This window comes from Fukomys damarensis, unplaced genomic scaffold (assembly GCF_012274545.1).
Source record: "Fukomys damarensis isolate Sample0158 unplaced genomic scaffold, DMR_v1.0_HiC HiC_scaffold_23, whole genome shotgun sequence".
NCBI lineage: Eukaryota > Metazoa > Chordata > Mammalia > Rodentia > Bathyergidae > Fukomys > Fukomys damarensis.
Window position 1 is genome coordinate 1320235 of NW_022900935.1, and position 5488 is coordinate 1325722.

Below are 5488 nucleotides of genomic sequence, written 5' to 3' on the forward strand. Positions count from 1 at the left end.
TTCTCTTCACGGCTGACTTCGCATGCAGGTGGTGCCAAGGACCTCCAGGAGGCTTAACCCCGTGGGGACGATACCTCGGGTCTGGTTTCTGCCAGGTGACCGGCATTGTCACACAGACTCCACTGGAGTGGTCGTGGCAGGTTCCGAGGTCTATCCCTGGTACAAAAAAAAAAAAAAAAAAAAAAAAAAAAAAAAAAAAAAAAAAAAAAAAAAAAAAAAAAAAAAAAAAAAAAAAAAAAAAAAAAAAAAAAAAAAAAAAAAAAAAAAAAAAAAAATCAGAAGATACCCCTGCATAATCATTCAGTAAGTAGCACCTGCCAGACACTGAGGTGGAGAAAACTGAGCACAGGTGCGTGTCCCCACAGTGCTGATGTCACAGCAGTCTCTGGAAAGGGACAGTAAGGGGAAAATCCAGATAGCTATAACTGTACAACTCCACAGTGAATATTTGTTAAATTGATGTGCTGGGAGAGACTCAAGCTTCTCAATGGAAAGTAATGGAGGAGAAAGTTCTTCCTTGGAGACTCCATTTAAATTGAGACCCGATTGACAAAAGGCTCCTTCCAGGTGAGGACATGAGATGTATCAGGTTAGACCAGGCTGAGGAAATAAAGAGGCTCCAAATTATTCGTAACTTTTTACAACAAAGGTTTGCACCTGGCCTACATTACAGTCCAAGGTATGTGTTCCTGTGGATGGGCAACTCTCCTTCATGCAGTAATTCCGGGACCTGGGCTCTTTCCATCTGGCTTCATCCCACCGAAAGGGAATAAGGACTGCAGGGAAGAGGGCCCCCCCAGTCACCCTGAGAAAACTCAGGCCAGGATGGAGAGCTTCATTGCTGACTACATTCCATTGGAGAGGAGCTGGTCACATGGCCGCACCTGCCACAAAGGAGGCTGGGAAATGTAGTCCAGCACTGCACCTGGCTATCACCACAGAGAGACCTCGGCCACCGGAGAGGAGCACTCCTGCTGGGCTCACTGGCGTGAACATACTGATGTGTTTGAGAAACGGATGGCTGGGGCTGGCACACACTAGCAGCAATTGGGAGATGATTTAGGGAGGGAGGCTGGATCTCTGGAGGCCAGAGAGTAGGGGTTCTATTCCAAATGCTATGACGGGACTGTTGGAAGCTTTTAAACTAGGAGGTTGAACAACATCCTGATTCTACCAGCCTGTCTGGCTAGACAGGATGAGGAAGGAAGCAGCACTTAGCACTAAATGGGCTTGGGCTGGTCCTTTCCCAGAGCGGAGACTGCACTTCTGGGTGCTCGGAGGAGGTATGGGAGCTCTGACTGTTGCAGTCTTGTACAACCAGCCCCTCCTATGTCCGACCTCCTCTCCGCTGGGGACTGGGTGACTTCACAGGCCTGCTGGCCAAGGAAATATTTACTGTCTCTGAACACACACATCCCATCTCTTTTTTCCGAAGAGCTGGGGCTGGCACCCACAGATGTCAGGCAAGTGCTCTACCAGTACGCTACTCACCTGGTACTCCCCGCCGCCCTGTTTTTTAGTACCGCTTGCAAGGCAGGCAGCAACACCACTGAGCTAAATCCCCAGCCCTCCTCTTCCCCTTTTTAGAAGGGGTCTTGCAGGGCGGGCGTGGTGGCGCACGCCCGTAATCCCAGCACTCGGGAGGCTGAGGCAGGAGGATCGCTGTGAGTTCGAGATCAGCCTGGGCTACATGGTGAGTTCCAGGTCGGTCTCGACTACATAGTGAGACCCTGTCTCAAAAAATAAAAAGAGGGGCCTTGCTATGTTGCTCAGGCTGTTCTCGAACTCCTGGGTTCAAGTGATCCTCCCTCTCAGCCTCCCAAGTAGTGGAGACTGTAAGGACATGCCACCATATCCTGACCTCCTTTAAACCATTCCGCTCCATGACTTTTTAGAGGTTGAATAGGATGAGCTTCTTGAATTTTTCTTACCTTTTCCTCTCTGAGGCAGTGCTCATCTTTGGAAAGAAGAGGAGAGGACTTTCGGTGCCCCTTTCTAAGGTCTTGCCTTCCTGCCCAAATTCTCCCTTTAGGTGATGGCACTTAAGGATGAGAGACTCAAGGGAGGACACTGTTCCAAACCAAAAACAAACGCCAAAATGATTTGGAACTAAAACAGAGTGACTTGCCTGAGGCCCTGGCCTGAATCAACCAAGGAATTTCATTCTTGATGTCTTTTGACTCAGAGTCCCGTGCCCTGCCCATGTGATCAGCAAAGTGTTGTGCAATGAATGAGTTTCAGGCCGGGTGTGGTGGTGCACGCCTGTAATCCCAGCTCTTGGGAAGCTGGGACAGGAGGATCGCTGTGAGTTCCAGGCCACCCTAGGCTACACAGTGAGTTCAAAACCAGCCTAAACTACATGGTGAGATGCTGTCCCCCCTGCCAAAAAAAAAACAGGGCTGAGGATTTAGCTCAGTGGTGCCACCTTCTGCCTTGTAAGCACAAGGTCCTGAGTTTGATCCCTGGTACAAAAAAAAAGAATGCGTTTTGGTTTTGACTTTATTTTTTTTTCCAAGAATTCTTTTTTTTTCCCCCTCATTGAGTTTATTCCTACATTTAAGGTAGACAGTACAGTTACATTCATTATTGGGATCTTGTACCTTTACACGACAGGCCTTGGTTCTCATTTTTTCCCCTTGTCCCTGCCCTCCCTTCACCCCCTCCTCCCCTCCCCATTTACAAACATTTTATACATTAAATGACTCCCAATAACAGAACTGATAGATGTCCTGTGCTTGTCAGAGTCACCCTGGGTTTTGTTTGTTTTGGTTTTTGTTTCTGAGACAGGGTCTCACTCCATAGTGCACGCTGGCCTTGAACTCGCCAGTGTAAGCCAGGTTGACCTCAAACTTGCAGCGATCCTCCTGCCTCAGGCTCCTGAGTGCTGGCGTGTACCCTCATGCTTGACTAGAGTCATGTTGTTGTCCACACGCCCAGCTTCATCCTGCTTTTCACAGGCAAGATGGACCCCACATTTGAACTCTGGGCATACAGCAATGGCCTGCACTTGACAAAATACCTGTCCTCCTCTTCTTCCCTGCAGGAAACCTTCTCAGACTAAACAGTGCCCCTCTTCTCCACCCACCCACATACCTAAGCAATCCTTCAAGATCTGGTAGGTAGTGAGACAGTACGTTCTCTGAATACTGAAAAACATGACATGGAGTCAGGTGTGGGGGCGCACACCTGTAATCCCAACATTTAGGAGGCTGAGGCAGGAAGACTGCTGCAAGTCAAGACCAGCCTGGGCTACACAGTGAGTTCGAGGCCAGCCTAAACTGAATAGAAAGACCCTGTCTCAAAAAAAAAAAAAAAAAAAAAAAAAAAAAAGTGGAATGGGACCTTTCCGAAAGGTACACAGAGGAAAACAATATGGCACAGATGTCACCACCTTCCTGTGTCACAGACCACCAGGTGGACCCTGCAGGTGTACAGCCAAGAAGTAAATGCACCTGTGAAGCTGGCCCTGTGCCCGAGCCATGAACGTCCCTCGTGGAGAAGACGGTGCCCGGCAGAAGACAGCTTGCTGCTCAGTGACTGGGGAGGAGAGCCAAGCACATTGGTTGGACTTTGGGGTCAGTGGATGGTCCCGAGCCAGGGTTGCCTCTCACAGGTGGGGGCCTGTAGGCCCCTAGCAGGACATCCAGGGAAGGAGTACCTGAGTAGATCGGTCTCCCTCCTGTCAACCGACACCTCGGGACACTGGGCTATTTCATCATTCAAAGCATTGTGTCCTCTGCCCTCAGCCTCTTCCTCTACCTGCTCAGCAACTACAGCCTGCGTCCCCACCTGACCCTATCCTGCCCTTCTCCAGATCCATGGAGGCAATCTCTTAATTTCCTGAGTTCAGGACGAATGGGAAAATGCCTTCACTCTGGTCACTTCTTTCCCCAGGGGTTAGACCAGTCCCGCAGGGGTCACCTCCTAGAATCATCTGCAGATGTAACGCGTGTGCACAGTGTCTGGAGCCAGATTCCCGGACTGGTATCTGAGCTCCATCTCCAGCACTCTCAGTGTGATTCGCGACACATTACTCAGCCCCATCCCCTTTCTTCATCCTTACACGAGTGGGGCTGTGCGCCTACGGGAGGCGGACGTACAAAGCGCCCCGTTTAGCGCATGGCACAGAGTGAGTGCTCAGCCCTTGCCATCCGAACATCACCAGTGTTAGGACTCCAGCCCCAGACCCGGAAGTGGGGACGAATGCAATACCAGCGTCTCGAATTAAGGTTCTTTTTCCTTTTCTTGAGTTGATTTTCTCTTGTCCAGCCCCATAAAAACAAAACAAACAGCCACCGTGTGAGTCTCTCTTTGGGAAGCCGAAGGGTGGGGAGCGATCTTCCGGGCGTGTGTGGGGTGGGGTCTGTCTTGGATGAGCTGCAGAACAGGCCTTGCGGCTGCAATTGTGGGATGACCTGGGGATGAGGCAGCCTGAGCAGAGACAGGGGAGGCTGAGAGGAGACAGGCTTGAGAGCTCGGGTGTCTAAGAATTAAAAGAAGGAGACTGAAGGGTGTGTGAGGGTTCGGTAGTCGGGGGCTAAATGAGAGAAGAGAACCAGGTAGGACGCTGAGGGGTCTAGATGTGGGCTGTGAATTTGGGGAGAATGTGTGGTTATTGTGCGTCTGAGGGGCACAGGGAGTGCAGGCCCTCAGGACACGTCACGGGGACCTGAAGGAGCCAAACACATCAGCTGGGAAGATAAAGCGAAGCAAGTGTGGTTTGGAGGTGAGGAGGGCCTCGGGGACCAGCAGGGGCCTGACGTTTGGGGCTGGGCATTGACACGAGGGACTGGGGACCGCCCCACAGGGCCGGGGTGGGTGCGGAGGACCCGGGACGGGCTCTGCGGCAGGACCTCTAGGCGCCTACGCTTGGGACCCGAGTCTGCACGGAGGAGCCCAGAGAGGAGCAGGAGGGCTGAGAGGTTTCTGGCCGGTGGGGCAGGGCCCCCGGGGTTCCAGGGATCTGTGCAGGGTCCGCGGCCGTGGGACAGGAGGTGCAGGGGTCTGGGGCAGCCCTGGTCGCTGGGGAGTCTGAATGTTCCGACGCGGAGATGGAGAACCTGAAACCCACCTCCCTTGAGGAGCAAGTCCCAGGTTCGCTGAGTCCCACGGCAGAAAGCCGGTCTTCAGGACGCGTTCGTAAGGGTCATGGGGACTTTACAAGTGCTCATGCGGAGGCGTGTGTGCTCCACGTCCTCCATCGGGGACATCCGGCTTCTCTTGGGAAGGGGAGAGCTATAGCTTTGTGAGTCCGGGGAAGTTCTGTCTTGGGTTTGGGAAAAGGGTGACCCACTTTTCGAGTAAGAGGCGAGAGCCTCCGCCCCAGATCTTTAAAGGGTGGTGACAGCGTTCTGTGACTTCTCTCCGTCTGCTCCTTTACAGCGAGATCAGGGCCCCGCCCTGCGTTCTCAGCGCAACTGTTGACAGCTGGGGTCCTCGGGTGCCGGAACGCGAGTGCCCGGGGCGTCCGGGGAGGCCGAGCGGGGTC